Genomic DNA, 18,806 nt, shown 5'->3' with positions numbered 1-18,806 from the left:
GTGGTTGGGTAAAGGGGCCACTGGGTTGGAGGGATTATGCTCCAGAGATGTTAGTGTTAAAGGGTTGACATGCAAGCTATATAAAATATTGCTGAATGTACCAAAGGCAAAACTACACTTTCAAGTGACATGGGAGAAGGATTTGTAAATGGTAAGGAGGAAGAATGGGATGATATACATGTTTGTGGTTAAATCATCCCTCTCAGGACCCCTAACAGAAAATACCCTTAAGGAGTATTATAGATGGTACCTCGCACTCTCCAGCTTGCATAAAATGTAAGATTTATTTATTTTATTTTATTTAATGTTTTTGTTATACCGAGTTTCATGACAGGCATCACATTATCAAAGATAATGCACCTGATAAATAAATGTTGGCGAAGATGTGGGCAAGAGGATACTATGGGTCACATATGGTGGCATGATGCAGCGACTGCTCCCTTTTTAGAGAGCCAATCGATGATTTTTAAAGACTTTGGCAAAACACAGTTTCTGGTAGGATCCCAAGCTATACCTCTTTAACGTGGAGATTCAGGAAGCCCCTAAGCACATGAACAAGCTCATAGCGCAAGTTCTCAATGCTGTGAGATGCTACGTCGCGGCTACCTGGGAAAAAGCTGCAGACCACCCGGGAGCAAGTTTACAGGCGCTTGGAGGAGATGCATTGGATGAACTGTCTGCTTTTATGGCCATAGGGAAGCCCTGCGAGAACTGGAAACCATAGATAGTATAAGACTGGGTGGGGGAGAGAGGGAGAAACAAGGCATAGAGGAAATGGCTATGCAATGCTTTCTCTATGTCATTATCAGTGCTGTTAAGCAGCCTCGTCTGGTATTATGTGGGCTGTGAAATTGTTACTTTTATATTTCCTCAATAAACAGTTGAACACAAAAAATATATATATATTAAATCACAATATGTTTCTAATATAATAATGTAATGACCTCTTTTGGGAGTAGATAGTCCTTGCCAGAGATGTATGTAAAGATGGGCAAATCGTCATAACTTGTGACTAGAATCTCAAACTCTACCCATTATCTGAATCTTATCATCCAAGTTTTTCCTCAATTTCAATCGCAGGCAGAGCACAAGAAAAAAAGAACCACAGAAAATCACTGTGAATGCTACAAAGTCTCTGACATCATCCAGGATTTTATAAAATGTGTTCAGATTTTCTTTTCCGGCATGGTTTATTTTTTGTTTGTGATCTAAAGTTGCTTATCGACCCTTCCATACCAAGAGTGCAGAAAAAAAAACATTCAGGAGGAAGAGTCAAATTCAGAGTAAGCGTGGCTCTCCACATTTTCATGTATGTACTGATTCTTGGGCTGACTCCAAGCAGTGCTCCTGCTAAGGTGTGCGGTAGAGTGCAGACGTGTTTCTCCCCGCCAGGCGTACTCCTGCTGTCCCACGGTCCAAATTGCTCAGGACTCAAAGTCTGCGGGAGCTGCTAGCCCTCTCAAAGTTGGAACAGCTGGATGACTGAGCAATATTGCTCACCAATTCAAGTCCTGTCTGGGGAATGAAGTGCTGAGAAAGCAGTCTGCAAGACTGTGGACATCATAAATGGGTACACACTGCTTTGCCAGTAAAAAACACTTCATATGGATGCTTATGGGAATTAGTTTCATCTTGTACACTTCCATGGAACTTTAAGTAATGAAGTCAACACATGCTACATGGAAAAGGAAACTAAGTTATTTAGCAGCTTGTGAAAATCTCACATGTTTAGCCTTTGGCATTGACCTTGGAGGTCCAGCTGATGTGAGGACAAAATGAAGGATCCTATAAAAGGCTATAAAGGAAATATTACTAAACATTCCTAAAAGCTGTTGAACAGATCAAGCATTCACCATGGACTTCCAGATGACAGGTAATACCATAATAGAGATCAACCCAGCTAGATTTCATTGAAGATGCAAATCTAGTTAATCTCTTTTATTCAAGACAACTAGCTACAGAGCCAAGCAATTAGGCATTCCAGTTAAAAGGCCTCATATATATAAGGAAACAATTCCAAGAATGTGACCAAAAACGATCAATAGACTTCACACTGAATTCACCAAAAACTACCTGTAAGTAAGAGATTTCTTATTCTCCAGCCAAATCTTCCTCTGCCCCATTGAACAATATCACAGTCTCCCCTCTCTGCTTTTGTGGTCCCTAGTGCTTACTGTGTGATCTCACAAAACATTGTGAGATCATCAAGCATTAAATCAACTGCTTTGCCATTGGTGGGTATTCAAACATTCAGATGGAATACGGTGATCAGTATAAAAGATGCATAACACAAGAGTGTTTGCAAGGAGACTCTTACTGACTGTACCATATGAATAAAATCCCTTCTTCTTCATGATCAGTCACAGAAGGAGGACAGAAGATAACTTGCATAAGTATGGCAGTAAAATAGTAATTATTTAAATTTGTGTCTGTCTGTTTCTTAACCATGAAATAAAAATCACATGCAGTCACTAAATCTAATTATCTTGGTTTTATCCAACTATTTCTGGAAGCCATATTAATGTGTTCCAAGCTCTTCATAAACTGAGACACTACTAGGAATTCTTTGAGTTTACAACAAATTCACTGTCTTCCCTCTATCTTCTCATAGGGCCCTCAATAAAAGAAACAAACGTTCTGTAGCTAAGTGGTTTTCTATGATTTGTTCCATTGCTATTCACAAGCTCTATGAAATGTATATAGAAATACTGTGATCTAATATGTTTATGCTTGTCTTTAAATGGAGAGAGATTTAAAAAAAAATCACTAGTTCTCCACATAAAAAAGCATCAACCAATATTACAACACTGTCCTTGAGAAACAAATATTTAAGAGTGTTGACCAAATAATAAATGGAAAGCAAAGTGTAGCACCTTGCCAGAGTCAGAATATGAGAAAACTCAAAATATTGGCACACGGGGTTTAGGCTGCTTTATAAATGCCAAAACTGAACAAATAACAAGCAGTCCAGCTGGTTGAACCAGGCTTATTTATTTATGACATGCAAGATGGCAGATAAAGACTGCAAGGTACAACCAGCCGGCCCACATTTTCGCTCTTCTGTTGCTGCAAGGCAACAGAATTTGACCTCTGGTGTTCCCATTTCCTCTCTGCACCCCCCCCCCCCCAGTAAGGATCCTCTGTGCTTATCCTAAGATTTCTGGAATTCCAATATGGTTTTTGCCTTCACCCACCTACACTGAGAGGCCATTCCAAGCATTCACCACCCGCTCTTGTGAATACATATTTCCAGTTTTGATACTCCTCAGCCTACCTCTTGAGCATGGACTGTGGAGTAATGTATCAATATTTCTCCAGAGAACACGTTTTAAAAAGTAAAAAGCACACGATGTCTCCATACGTTTGACTACCAGTCAAGTGGCAAGACATTTTTACAATGCTTGATGACATCACAATGCATTACAAAATTGCAAAGTAACTGTGCTACACTTGAAAAGTGATAAGGAAATGCAAATTTAGCTGCTTCATGTTCTGAACCACTGTGTTCGGTCTACAATAAACTGTGTATCTAATAAAAAAAACAAAACAAAACTGAAAGCAACAACCAAAACGCCAAGCAACCAACTGGATAAACAACATGGAAAGAGCTAAGGATGAATTATTGACTTCCACTTGTCATTAATGAACTTCAACACTTCTCAACTTTGTTCCATCACTTAGGGAAGAATATGTATCTACAGTCAGCCAATCAACCATCCTATAAAAATGGATCAGAAATGCATCACATCCTGTTGCATCCGTCGGTCTTCAACGGTTTCGCCCCGCCTACATCTCTCTAACTTGTGGCTCCTCCAGCTCACCTTGGACTGATGGCCGCGGTGGCATCTGCTTGCCATTCTCTCCGGCGTCCCCGGACCAGTTTTGGTGCTGCCTCCCACCATTCTCCTTCAAGGTACCTATAGTGCGCGCACAACACCCTCATCTTTAACTTCACGTTGGCGCAAACCTCAGGGGCATCCCCCTGTTCTGACGTCTCGACTCCAGGGTATATCTGCCTACAGTATTTGCTAGCTCGTTGAGTTAGCAACAGGATTCTTATGGATGGGACTCGCTCTCCGTTCCTAAGTCACTTTGCCACTCCAGCTCTATCTGAAACTCTTACTACCCTTCGGGGTCACTAACGGGGTACCCGCTCCTCGGGGGCCTCTCTGCTTCTTTCAGGTGCTATAAGGAAAACCAGTACTCGCTGCTCGAGGGCCCATGTTCCCTGTGTCGCTGCCTGCTACTTCTACCCTTCTACTTGGAAGAACTAACTTACAGTCACCATCAGTGAGTACAGAAAACATCTCTCTTTACAGTACCGCTTCGCCGGAATCAGGTTCATTGCTCCTCGAGGGCCTGCCCTCTGCTCCGGTGCCAGACCTCTCGTCTAGTGGAATCTCTGCTACTGCTAATGAGTACAACACCACTGAGTCTCTCTGCTCTAAGGGATCAGGTACTCGCTCCTCGAGGGCCTGCTCTCCCTGTCTCTGAGCTCTCCTATTTTATTTGGGACTCTGAATGCTAATCTTATTGTGTGCTCATATCTCTCAGTCTCTTTCCACTACAGCACTACTCTAAAGAGGATCCGCTGTTCCAGCATTCTGTGAGAGACGCGCCCAGCCGGGCTCTACAACCACTACTCACTACTGCCACCTCTGGTGGTTCCATAAACTGTTTAATAAAAGATTCAAATCTGTGTTTGTCTGTCCGGAGTTTAGCCTGACACTGTGGTCCCTCATGGGACTGCCCCCCGTGGGCGTGGTCAGCTGCCACAGTGTCCAAGGATCCACCCAAACACCATTAACCATAACACATCCCATGGCCAGTTCAGAAATCCAAGTGACATAACTGGCATCAGTGCAAGAAAAAAAAGAGAGATGTTAGCAGCCTGAGCTATTTTGCATGCAGAGAAGATGTAATTTTACTCTTAGGTTTTTAAATGTGGTGCACTTAGTTGAAAGGGTCATTCATGTGGAATGTTCTCAAAAAGGCTGTATCTGTTAAACTTTAACCAAATGTGTTGGTGGGTTGGAAGAAAAGAATTCAGAAAGAAGCTCTGCTGCTGAAATAGCTTGTGTGCTCTACATAGAAATATATCAATGGAAAATAGCTCTGGCTCTCAACACACTCAGACATCCTGAGGATATCATCACGACACTCATCTCTCCTGAAGGCTGAGGAATCCAATTGTAGAAAAACATCAGGAAAAATGTATTGCTAATTTGAAAAACTAAGTTCTCACATGAAAAAAATGGACAATTAGAAAAAAAAAAATCCTGACATGACTGTGTTTTGACCTTCTCTGTTCTATATCAGGGGATCTGTCCAAACTAACCAGAAGAACATGAAAAGCTTCTGCCAGCATCAGTGTCCAGTGTGATCAGCTTCATCTCTCTTCCGCATTGTCAGAAAGGAGAGCAGCAGCTGATAAGGAGGAGGTCATAGGGAGAGGAAAGCAGGGGTGAGAGAGGACACCACCGAGATGCTTTAACATAGAAAGCCAACACACAGTAAAAGCTGGGAGTAGGATACCCACGGAAGGCCACTTAAAAGCAAATATGTTTTTCTATCATCTGAGTGCAGCAGATGTTGGCATTTGCTTTGGCTTCATTACTCCAATTTGAGAGTAAAAGGTGTTTTGCAATCTGTATCATTAGCCATTTTAAATGCTGCTGCGCTGTCACTGGCCATTGCAGGGCCAGATATGCAAACAGGTTCTGTATGCTGCACCCTTGTTGGTGATGCTAAACTTCCAACATGCAGGGGTAAAATAACTTTCATCGTGTATTTCAGAGGCACCCATATCAATGGCAAAAACAGAAGCAGGTTACAAATCCTCACGGCACATTAAGAGGGCACAGTGGCCAAGACAGTGCTTTATCTGCAGAAAAGGGCTCTGTGAAAACTGCCTATCTGTCCACAGGTAAAAAAGTGTCTGAGGTGCCACTACATGCGTACTTTTGCCCACAGACAGGGTAGGCATTCCTGGGGCTGAGTCTAAACAGGGTTAGCACTCACGCGAATACTTTTTCATTTTTAAAAAGTAGGTGCAAACCTTTCCCAGCAAAATGGATTCACGCATATAGTAGGTGCAGATCTGTGTGCGGACACTTCCCAGCTCAGTTTTCAAAGGGAATGCTTTCCCTTTGAAAACTGTCACAAGGCCTGCAAGTAAAAAGGTCTTGCAGATTTTAGGATTCTGCACACTGTTTCAAAGTTGCCCTCTACGTGTCACAAACAGCTCGCGCCAGATGTTCACTGGGTCACTGGCTACTCATGGGGTAAAGCAGGAGGTAGTCCTGCAGTAGAGGGCATTAGCCAACCACTACAGAGATCTCTAGGCAAGACAAACCATGTATGTTCTTTCTAGCTGTTTCACTTGCTCACTGTGGTATTATTTTAATCATTAAAACAAAACCCAAGCAGCTCAAGCATAGCAGCAATGCAGAGACTTAGAAAATAGCCCAGCATTTTACTACCCAAACTCCTGGGGTCCTTATCTGACCCATAATGACTTCTACATTTGTTCAGAAAGCTTTACAGTAACACTGAGGGAGCTAAGTATTGTGACTGCTGTTGTAGTCCATTTGAATATGTAGAAATGAAGGGTCAACAAACAAGTTGTAGATGAGACCTTTTTACTGGACTTAAGTTAGCATAAGGGCATACAAATTAATCCCATAGAAAGAGTTCACCTACAACTTGTCTGTTAACTGTTATTTCTAGAGTAACACTGTGCCTTTTCTCACTAGTGTGATGCCCGAGTGTATAATTACCTCGTCTCCTGTGCTTACTGGCAAGTAGGTGAAACTTTTATCACCCCTCTCCTTAAAGATAGCTACGCATTGCCGCAGCACTTGCAGTCACTAATAACTAATGGGCAAAAAGACTGGAGCAGAGCTGGCTGCAGCCCTGTGTGCTTATCTTATACAAAAAGCCTGACACTGCCGAACTGCTTTATGGTTTTTTTTATTTTATTTTAAACAGAATCCACCACCTTTCCTTAGGAATAAATCCTGTGACAGGATTGTGCCCGGAACCGTAGCCAGCACTGGAATTAACCCGATGGCATCGAGAGAACGGTCATAATTCAACCTTGTTTACTGATTTCAACTTGCACTGCTGTTTAATATTTTAGTTTAAAAAGGTAAAACAATGTGTCAGATCATCAATTACCCAATACACAAGATGCAAGCTTGGCAGGCGTATGGGCACCAAGCTACCCACAACACCATATAAAATGCCTTTTAGTAGGAAGGCAAGACACCATCAAATATTTTCAAATGAATGAATCAGCATGTAATGGAGGTTTTGTTTTAAGTGATTCTGTTCCTGTCCTTAATACAGCCAAGTACATTCCGTATGCTAGAGAACACAGAGTCCTCCTGAGGACTTTCTTTTCAGGGGATGAAGATGTTTGCATTAGAAGCACTGGAGAACAGCAAATATGATTTAAGTGCAGAATGCGGTACATTGGGTGGGTGTGCCTGTGTGGGAACCAAGTGACTTGCCAATGTAATACTTTAAGTCCCTTCATGGCACATTCATAAGCAGATCATTATGCCTTAGGGATGTGCATTCATTTGCAACGAAATAGGAAAGAGAGACAATATTTCCTATTTCGTTGAGTTTCGGAGGGGCAACGAAACAATAAGAAAACCCATGAAATTTCGTGTGGTTTTCTTATCGTTTTTTTTAGGGGGGGGGGGGAGAAAGGGCACATTAAAAAAGAAAAAAAAAAGAAAAAGAAAAACAAACCCACCCCAACCCTTCAAATTTAATTAATTGCAACCCCTCACCCTCCCGACCCCCCAAGGCTTACCGAAAGACCCTGGTGGTCCAGCGGGGTCCCGGGAGTGATCTCCTCCTCTCGGGCTGTCGGCTGCAGTAATCAAAATGGTGCCGATGGCCCTTTGCCCTTACCATGTGACAGGGGCTATCGGTGCCATTGGTCGGCCCCTGTCACATAGTAGGAGCAATTGATGGCCCGTGCCATTTTTTAAGATGGCACCCATCGTCCATTGCTCCTACCATGTGACAGAGGCCGGCCAATGGCACCAATAGCCCCTGTCACATGGTAAGGGCAAAGGGCCATCGGCACCATTTTGATTACTGGCAGCCGACGGCCTGAGAGGAGGAGATCGCTCCCAGGACCCCTGCTGGACCACCAGGGACTACTGGAAAGTTTTGTTTTTTTTTTTGGGGGGGGGGGGGGGGTCGAGAGGATGGGGGGTTGTAATTCATTAAATTTGAAGGGTTAGGGCGGGTTTTGGATATTCGTTTCGGGGCAGCCGAAATAAAAATCGGCCCAAACCGCAGGAAACCGAAATTTCCCATGGCGGGCCGATAATGAAGGCCAAACCAAAAGGTTCGGCCAAATCACATCTCTATTATGCCTTTGAAAACCCAACACCCTATCGGGCTCCCCATGCTTTCTCTGAACCCTGATGAAGTAATTCCACTATAGTTTTGGGTTGCAATTGGTGCTCCAAACAGATTACCCCAGTGCTTCATTCACAAGCTCTGGCCACTATGGATCCTCTGCGCTCATCCCATACTTTTTAATTTTGCTACTGTTTTGGTCTCCCCCATCTCCTCCAGAAGGATATTTCAAGCATCCACCGCCCTTTCTGTGAAGAAAATATTTGCTGACATTGTTCCTGCGTCTTTCCCTTCAGAACTTCATATCATGACCCCTGGTTCTAGAACTTCTCTTCCACTGAAAGAAGTTTGCCTCTCGTGCACCTTTAATATCTTTCAGGTATTTAAATAGCTCTGTCTGCTGTATGCCTTGAAATCATAACCTAATCATTCCACCTTCTGTTCTCACCCTGTGAAATAATGCAGATGACATAATGGATGTGACCATGCTTGGGACAGATCTAAAAAGAGGGTTGAGAGATCGGTGACTCAAGGAGGGTGTTGGGTTGCATTTGGGAATTGTATATGTACTGTTTATTTATTTTAAAATATTTATAATCTGCCTTTTCCTTTGTCTAAAGCAGACAACATAAAGACGCACATAATAAACTAACTGAAAGAACATGAACATATAATCACAAAAGGATGAATCTCAACTTAGCAAACTATACGGACCATTTTGGGCTTTATCTGTCATCATTTACTGTTATAATGTTAATGTAAGTGTGATACTCTTGTCTTAACAAATTATATAAATATTGTGATTGTCATTAAATTATATTTAGGCTTTATCATAGAGATGTTATTCAGACAGGCTCCATCTGGACAAGAAACTGGTGAAATTATTCTACCTGATAATGTTTTTTAAGTTCTACTTGACCAGTCCTTACTCATGGGATTTCTCCTTACCTCATCTGACAGAGGCAGAAGAGACACCTCTTTCATGACCTTACTCTGGGCTATAAGGGAGATGTGATCCCGGGCTGTTGCCAGTAGTTTTTGCCCAGAGCACTGTGACAAGGACAAAAACCCCTTAACAAACAATAATTTAGTCCATGGTCCGAAAGGCCATACTCTAGGTGAAGAAAGAGGTGAGAGTGAGAAAGAACGTGTTATGGAGACATTACTTTGCTAGCCCTGTATTCCTAGGCAGACCCTGGATTGGTCCAGCAGGACTCAAGGAAAGAATATAATCAGATAAGAATAATTTCACCTTCCTTTTCTTCTGCTAGACCAGTCCATACACATGGGAGTTACCTAAGCTTGTGTCTTGCCAGGGGAGGGAAGATGACAGGGCTGTCTTATTTATTCAACGTCTGCCCTTGCTTGCACATGCATTCTATAATACCTTGCAAAGGAATACAGGGATGACTCTGTGCCTGTACTGCAGATTTATTTCAGAGAGGTTGAAGAGACTTCTGTCCATGATGATGCCTACACTCTTGTGGAAATGTGCACAGATGGCACACATCCATGAACCATTATTAAGGCGGAGTTGCAGAAATCCACTTCTTACCCCTGTTATAAGCAGCATGGTATCTATTTACCCCTTGGGATCCTGCCAGGTACTTGTAACCTGGATCGGCCACTGTGGAAACAGGACACTGAGCTTGATGGAGCTTTGGTTTGACCCCAGTATGACAGGTCTTATCTTCTTATCTACCCTAGAAAAGGTAGACTGAAGCTATTGCCTCTTTGATCCATCTACCCAAAGTAGCCTTGAAGGCTGTCTCCCTTTTCCAGGGACCAGAAAATAAAACAACTATCTTTGCCCTGATACTCGCTATTGCTAAAGGCGTGGAGTGAAATCAACTGATTTAAGTGAAATGCCGATGCCACCTTGGGCAAAAAGGATGGCCCTGGCTGCATAGTGACAGAGTCTGTAGAAAACATCAAGTTAGGATCTCTACAGGAGAAGGGCTTTAGTTCTGAGATGTGCTTGCTGGAAAGATAGCTACCAGAAAGGCTGTCTTCAGAGATAAGTCCTTCAGGAATGCCTGTTTCACTGGCATCAAAGGGAGGCTCTCAAGACTACACTGAGATCCATTGTGGAAATATTGGTCAGAAGGGAGGTCAAAGGCATTTTACCCCTTTCATAAATTACACTGTGTCTGGATGAGCTGCCACCTGGATACCCTTGATCTGGCCCTTATAGCAAGATAGAGATACTACCTGTACTTTTAAGAAAATTAAAGGATAATCCTTTCTCCAGGCCGCTCTGCAAAAAGTTTAGTATTTGCAAGATATCTGATCTCCACAGGGAAACCTGATTGTCATGGCAGAATCCTTTGAAGATCCACCAGATTCTGATGAGTGCTAGAGAGGTATAGGTCTTGCATGCCTTTAGCATGGCTGATGTTACTGCTGAGGAAGATCCCCTATTGTGCAGGCATGCCTTTTCAAGAACTAAGCTGTAAGAGAGAATGGAGACAGATCCTCTCTTGGGACCAGCTCTTGCTACTCCAGGCCACATTCCCTGGACAAGCTCAGAGGCCTCCTGCTTAATCGTTTTATTAGGTCTACATACTAACGCCTCCTTGGTCAATTCGATGCCACCAGAATAATCAACAAGGGATGGTACTCTATCCTCTTTATTCTGCTTACAAGGGCTAGGCTGGAAAGACAGGATAGACTGTGTGCTGACCATGGACACAGGAGAGCATCTATTCCACTGGAGCTTCTCTCTGCCTGGCAGCTCAGAAATATGTCGGCTTTGGCATTCACCTGAATATCCATTAGGCCTGCTCTCAGCAAGCCCCATTGGTTCGCTATCATTTGGAAGGCCTCTTGACTCAATTTCCACTCCACCAGGTCTACTCTGTTTCTGCTGAGGAAGTTGAACTGGAGATTTCCCTTCCCTGATATGTAGATTGCTGAGAGGAGAAGTAATTTCTCCTCTGCCCATGGGAATAGCTAAGCTCTTTCAAGCGCAAGTATAAAGTTGTGAGTACCTCCTTGCTTGTTCATGCATGCCACTGCCGTGACATTGGCTGATATTTCTCTGACTGCCTTTCCTTTTATTTGGGGGGAGAATGTGTTGCAATTTTTCTTTAATTTTATATTATGCTTTCAGGCACTTCAAAGTGGATTTCATTCTGGTACTGTAGATATTTCCCTATCCCCACAGGGTTTACAATCTAAGGGGGTCATTTACTAAGCATTTTGCCCATAGACACAGAATGGGACAAAAGCCTTAGGAAGTCAGGCCCTAAGTTTGTACCTGAGGCAATGGAGAGTAGTAACTTGCCCAAGTTCACAAGGAGTGGAAGTGGGATTTGAACCCAGGTTTCCAAGGTTCATAGCACGCTGCTGTAACCATTAGGCTACTCTTCCACTGTCCAGTGCTACAGGTCCTGGCAATGAGCTTCCCAGCCCCAAAGGCTGGAATCTATTAACACAATCCACTTGGGAAACTCTATGCTTATTCCCTTGTGTAGGTTGGAAGGTTTAGCCACCAATCCAGGCTCCTTCTTATGGTGGGCGGTAATTGCCACTGAAGCTAGTAGGCCCAAGCTGCAGGGTACCAGCGTAATAGCAAGGGATGCATGTGTGCCCTGGCTCATGGGACTGGATCCATTTATGCTGACATCAGTCCCAGCAGAAGGGGATAGCTTTCTGTGCTCAGGAGGCATCCAAGGTAAGGGACTAAAACCTGATGTATCAACCTGGAGACCCTGCTTGGGGATAGGCTGGCCTGCCCCTCTATCATACTCTAGGATCTGAGAAGGATCTTTGCATATTTGTTTTTACCCAGCCCAGCTGTTGCAAAAAGTGGACCATAGCTTCCGAGGCCTGACTGTTCTCCTGGGCAGATTTGTCCCTTATGAGCCATTCAAACAGGGGTGCACCATTATGCCTGGTTTCCAATGGGCTGCCACGACTACCACCATAACCTTGGTAAACGGCCGGGAGTTGTCAATAGTCCAAGGGGTAGTACCTGATACTGAAAATGTTGACCCATTACATGGACACATGAGGACTGGTCATTTTCAAACTCCCAGATGCAGTCCTGGCCTGGTAGAGTCTCCTTGGTCCCAGGACAACAATCTCTAGGGGCTGATTTTCCTGCTGGAAGCTTTCTCCCAGGACTTCCTGGGTTGAGTTCCCTTGTGGATGATCCCAGTACCCCTAGGAGAATAATGGACTTCCCAGAGAAGGGATTCCCTAGTTTTCTAAGTAAATCTAAGAGGGGCCTCTTGTGGGTAAGGGTCCTCAAAGCCTCTCCTATTCCCTGGCTCTCCTACTTTCTGTTCTCCTCCTCTCTACTTCCCCTATTTCTTTGTGGAGCAACACAATTAAGGGGGGGAAAAAAGTTAACTCCCTATTTAGGCCAGCTGGACCATGGCAAGCTCCGAGGAGTGGGAAATAATATAAGGTGGGGAGAAGGGAAAGACACGGGCCATTGTAATTTTCCTCATTTTCCTTCCTTCCCGGGTATCGAGGAGGGGCCACTTCCGCAGTTACAGCTCAGAGAAAAAAAAAAAAAACAGCAGCATCAGTGACACAAGGAAGTGAGAGCAAGTAGCAGTGGCTGCAGGTAGGTGCCTCCACAAGAGATCTAAACACAGCCCAACAGCCAAACCCCCCCCCCAAATTGTAGCAGCTTCTAGCCCCACCAAAGCCAAGCACAGAGGCAGGAAATGCATGGGCTACTGGGCAAAAAAAGGTCTCCAGTGTGGCAGGGACCAGGTCCTTCTACCCCCATCTGTGAGGGTGGTCCCGATCCTGGTCCACAGGAGGAGGCAGATTCCCCTCCCCCTCTAGCCAGAGTACAGCAATCCATTAAAGATTCCTCAATCGTGCAGCCTCAACCGGTGTTAACCGAAGGATGCTTCCCTGCTCCCAGGGGGTCAGCCCCCACCTTCCTCACCCAGTGCCTCTCTCTGAAGCTGCGGCAGGCAGAAGCCCAGGCTCCAAATTTCCCACTGAGGGCCGGCCCCTTGGGGATTACAGTCAGCTGGGGCTTGGCAGGGAGTGGTTTCTCCTGAGTTTGTGATACTAACGCATCAAGTGTTTTTGGTTATCTGCAAAGACCGAGGCCTCGTCCCCTCCCTGGGTCCCTAGGATACAGCCAGCCTGCAAAAGGTTCTCTATTCAAGTGAGCAAGGGAGGCCTCTGAGCACTCCCTCACTTCATTCATCTACTACAGAACCAAGGGATATCGCCTGGTCAGGTGATGACTCAGATCATGATACCCCAGGGGGTTCCCAAAAGGAGGGAGAAGACTCCTCGGATGATGACAAGGAGTTGACCATAGTAAAGCTGTTTAGGTATGAGGAGTTTGCAGCCCTTATTTAAGGTGTGGTAGCCGCTCTAAGAATAGCAGACCCCAGCCCAGGGGAAATGACTAAAGGTGCTTGTTTCGGCAGTAACACAAAAGACAACAATCCCTGTACATAGAAGAAAAGCCCTGAAAGATCCTCAGGATAGGAGGGTGGAGTCTGTTCTAAAACAGACTCTCTCTATGCACTATATGGCTCTACAGGCATCTATCCGTGAAAGTTATGTAGCCAGGACAGCACTGCGCTGGATCCAACAACTCCCAGAGGCACCAAAACCTCACGACTGGAGTCAGCCATTGCATTTTTGGCAGATGCTATGCACAACCTAATCAGGATGTCTTCTCAGGTCATTGCAGTAGTAAGAAAAGGAGCACACGTAGCCTCTCTGGACCTCACGGAGGTGTATTTTCATATTGCTATTCGAGAGTCCCATCAGAACCTGGCAACTGCCTGGGTCCATACCTCCCTTATAGTCCAAAGTGAAAGAGGTTTCCTTCAACTGAGGTGAGAAATCCCCAGTATAAAGACTGGGCTAGCAAGAAGAAAAGGAATATTCAGTTTTGTTTGGTTTTTTAAATAGACAACTGTCTTCTAAAAGGAACACAAAGAGCAGAACCCTAGCTGAGAATGATCTGGAGCATCTTACTTATATCGTGATCCGTAACAGGATGAGCAAACTAGGGAGACAAGCTTAAATAAAACTGACACTGAGGCTGGTGGCACCTTATATGCCAGGAGTAGGCAAATCCCGTCCTGGAGTGCCACATACATGTCTAGTGTTCAAGGCATCAAGAATGAATATACACAAGATATATTTGCATACATTTAAGGCAGTGCATATAAATATCCTTCATGCGTATTCAATGTGGATAGACAGAAAACCAGACCTGTCTGTGAGACTCCAGGAAAAGAGTTGCCTACCCTGTTATAGGCTAATAGATCTATTGAGGCATGAGCTTTTGAGGACAATTTGCCAAATGCACGAGGTGCATTGAAGGAGGTAAATATATAAGCAGGTTGAAGGAGTCAATGTCAGGGTGGGAAGGCTCATTCCCTTGCAACCCTCTTCCATCTAGTCCTTCAATCTGAGATATTTCCAACTCCCACACCTCATACAGCTGAGGACATGGATACTTGTCCTCAAAAGCTTTTGCCTTAGTGAGGGCCTAATTTACTAACGGGCCGAAGCAGTAAAGTGCGCTCAGGCTGAGCGCACTGTTAGCCCCCATTTGGCCGCGCGTTTTCCATGCACTATTTTTACCCCTTATACAGTAAGGGGTAATAGCACATGGAAAATGCGCGTCCAATCCCCCGAAATTAATAATAGCACCCGCAACATGCAAATGCATGTCGATGGGTCTATTAGTCATTCCCACACGATACAGAAAGTAAAATGTGCAGCCAAGCCGCACATTTTACTTTCAGAAATTAACACCTGCCCAAAGGTAGGACTTAATTTCGGCCAACACGTGGAAAGTGTACAGAAAAGCAGAAAAAACTGCTTTTCTGTACAACCTCCGACTTAATATCATAGCGATATTAAGTTGGAGGCCCAATTTTGCTGGCATCCGTTTTCCGAACCCATGGCTGTCAGCGGGTTCGAGAACCGACGCAGGTAAAATTGAGCGTCGGCTGTCAAACCCGCTGACAGCCGCCACTTCTGTCAAAAAGGAGGCACTAGGGACGCGCTAGTGTCCCTAGCGCCTCCATTTACCGTGGGCCTTCATTTACATTTTTTTTTCTGAATCGCGCGCCCAGGAGAGTGGCCTGGGTGCGCACAGGGAGAGCGGGCGCTCGCCTGCTCTCCCGCGGGTTTTTCTGTATCGGCCCGTAAAACTTTTATCACATTCTGTCTCTCTGGATAAAAAAAGGCCCTAAATCTATTCGTTCAAGGTATCACCTGTGTCCTTATTGCTACAGACTAACATGGCCACTCCCCTGCCAGAAGACTTAAAATGAAGTAACATTACATTTTGTTTTATTTATATTCCATCTTTTGTGACTGGTCAGTCACTTCAAAGCGGATTATATTTGGTTACAACAGGTATTTCTCTGTGCCTACAATCACTTAGCATTTTTTTCCCCCGTAGGCACAGAATGAGAGAAAATCAGGCCCTCCTGAGGCAATGAAGGGTGAAGTGACTTGCCCAAGGTCACGAGGAGTATCAGCGGGATTTGATTAGAAGGCAATTCTTAAATTTTTGTATAGTCTTATCGATTATTCACAACAGCAATACAAGCAGAAGGGAAGGGGAGCTTACACATTCTAGCCATAGTTCCTCTCCCCCCGAGGCCTCTGCCTCCATGTCTCAAAAACAGAGCATGTTCAGCAAGCATGCACCACTCTGCTCCAAACACTGCCCCTAAATGTGTGCAACTCCCAGCGAAAGGGCTACCTCGGTCAGAATCTCTGAAATATTACAGGATTACTCCCGGGGCAAGGACTGCCAGAGGCAACTTCCTGCCACGGGGCTAGGAATGCTGAGGGGCTAAAAGCTGTGAGGTCTTCCTGGACGTTGCTGCTCTGGGGAGCTGTAAGATTAAGATCTATCCTGCTCCCAGATATAAGGAGTGCTTGGAGGGGCTGTGAGATGTGTCTTGCTACTGGGGATAGGGCCACCTGGACGGGCGAAAGTATACACTGCTTCCGGGTCAAATGGGCTGTGAGGTGCCTTACTCCCAGGAATAAGGATCCTCGGAGGGTCTATAGGATATTCTGCTCCTGGATATAGGTTTGCTCGGACAGGCAACAGAATGAGTTCCTACCAGGAACAGGGGTGATTGGAAGGCTTTAGGACACCTTGCTCCCTGTGACAAGGGTGCTCATAAGAGCTTTCAGATGTTCCCAGCTCCCAGGGACAGCAATGCTAGGAGGGGCTATGATATGTGCACTGCTGCCAGGGATAGGGTGCTCGGGTGAGAGGAGGGTACACTATAGGATCCCCTGCTTAGAGGGACTATAGGATATACTCTTTCCACGCACAGGGGTGCTCAGAGGGGCTGTGAGATGTGCCCTGCTCCCAGGGATGTCTGCTTGAGGGGGAAGGCTGTATGATGTCCTGATCCGAGGGTTAAGGATGCTCTGAGAGACTGAAGGATGCCCTAATCCCAGGGATATAAATGCTCGGAGAAGCTAGAGGATGCCCCCAACTCCAAGGCCTGAGGTGCTCGGGATGGGGGACTTGCAGGATACCTGGATTCTGAGAATGGGGAGGCTTGGGGCAGGACTGACCTTAGGAGGGTGCAGGGCCCAGAGTGAATCAACAGAAATGGGGCCCTGGAACACTGAATTGCTAATGTTGGGGATGTGCCTACCATCGCACTGTGGGGACCAGGGCAGTCGCCCCTGCTTGCCACCAATGTTCCTTCTAATTTTCAAAAAGCTACATGTGCAACAATTTTCTTTTGTGTAACTTTTTATAAGCCAAGTTCAAATTTGTGCGCTGTAAAACAGATTATTGCAAATATCGGGATTTCTTGTGCACATGGGGTTCATGACATGTATGCGCACAAGCACACAGCTTAGAGGGAACATAGAAACATAGAAATGACGGCAGAAGAAGACCAAACAGCCCATCCAGTCTGCCCAGCAAGCTTTCGCACTTTTTTTTTTTTTTTTTTAGTGTTTACCACCCTCTAAGGACAGCCCTGGGTGGAGATGGGGTTTGGAGGATCCCCTGATCCTGGTGTTAGGGGTGGAGGACTCAAAAATACTCTGATCACAGGAATAAGGGTGCTAGGGGGTAAGAAGATCTGTAGATGCCCTGATCCTGGCGATCGAAATACTGAGGTTTGGGGGAGGGGAGTGTTTGAGGATGCCCTGATGCTGGGTATGGGGATTCTCCAAGAAAGAGGGGGGGTTGGAGAATGCCTAGATCTCAGGGATGGAATGGGCACAAATAGGGTTGTAGATGCCCTGATCACAGGAATGAGGATGCTCATGGGGGTACTGGAGGATGTCCTGGTCGCAGGGATGAGAGTGCGTAGGCGGGCTGAGACATAGGGGAAGGCTGGGGACTCTTCCGATCCCGGGGACAAGGGCGCTCGGCAGAGCTGGAAAATGCCCTGATCCTAGGGCTGAAGGCATTAGGAAATTTCTTGATCTCAGGGGTAATGGTGCTTGGGCAGGCTGGAGAATGCCTTTGTCCCAGAAACAGGGGGCAGCAGAAGGCTGGGGGAATATTTTGATCCCGGGGATGGGTGCGCTTGGAGGAGCTGGAAAATGCCGTGCTCTCAGGGTTGGGGAGGTACACGTGAGTGGGGGAAGGCGGAAGGGAGGGGAAATGCAAGAGGCACGGATCCCTGGGGATGGGGGCGTGTTCAAAGGATGCGCTTCTCGGGACCTGAGCTCTGCCAGGATCCTCCCGAAACTCCCGATCATATCCCATCATAAACAAGTTTCCCCGGACCGCGCCCAGGAGAGGGGCCGATCCTGCCTTACCTGCCCATGGATGGAGGCTCCGTCAGCCTGCGGGAGCCGCCGGAGATCCGCCCGCCACGGGCAGCGGCTGCAGCCCGGGACTCCTAGACACGGCGGCGACAGCAACAGCAGCAGCAGCAGCAGCAGGAAGTGATTCCAACTCACATGGACTTTCTGTGACCTCGCCCAGCGTGGCAGCGGGGATTTAAAGAGACAGCCCCCAGCACCGGCTCACTGACGCACACCCATTCTCCTTTCTCGAGAGCTGCAGTGCTAACGACTGAGGGCTTCTCAACACCACACAACCTGTTCGGTGTCTTTAAAAGTTTACTAACGGCAGTAATCCTCCCAGCTCATGACCCTTCTAAACCTCTGAAAACCATATGCAGATCTGGAGAAATCGTGGGGAGATCTTTTTATTTTTATATCAGTACTTGAGACTGACTGTAATATCAGAAAGTATCCCGAGAGGGTGGTGGTGGGTGCCTGAAAAACAGCCTCCCTTGAGGAGACGAAAGCAGTAACAGAATTCCGAAAACAATAGGATAAGTACAGCGGATCTTTAGTTGTGAAAAAGCGAAAGGAAAGCTAGACAGGGCTGACCCTAGGAGAGGGTCCAGGGTCCTGAGCCTGGCCTGGTCTCAGCTACTACATACTTACTGATAATATGCAGGTTTTTC

General features: G+C 45.7%; 1 protein-coding gene across 6 annotated transcripts in view; it reads right to left on the bottom strand.

The window, feature by feature from the left end:
• Positions 1 to 18,304, bottom strand: part of NACC2 (NACC family member 2) — a 157,444-nt gene extending 139,140 nt beyond the window's left edge. For 2 of the 6 annotated variants that reach the window (XM_029612169.1, XM_029612167.1), the window contains exon 1: positions 18,148 to 18,303. The gene's annotated coding sequence lies outside the window, so the exon portion shown is untranslated. Of the gene's footprint in view, positions 1 to 2,073; positions 2,160 to 18,147 lie in introns of those variants that run through there. The other 4 variants (XM_029612165.1, XM_029612164.1, XM_029612168.1 and 1 more) reach the window with 3 other exon arrangements.
• Between the last annotated feature and the right edge of the window lie 502 nt (positions 18,305 to 18,806).

This window comes from Rhinatrema bivittatum, chromosome 8 (assembly GCF_901001135.1).
Source record: "Rhinatrema bivittatum chromosome 8, aRhiBiv1.1, whole genome shotgun sequence".
In the NCBI taxonomy this organism is placed as follows: Eukaryota; Metazoa; Chordata; class Amphibia; order Gymnophiona; family Rhinatrematidae; genus Rhinatrema; species Rhinatrema bivittatum.
Note: the sequence above shows the minus strand (reverse complement) of the source record. Positions and strands in the feature narration are given on the sequence as shown.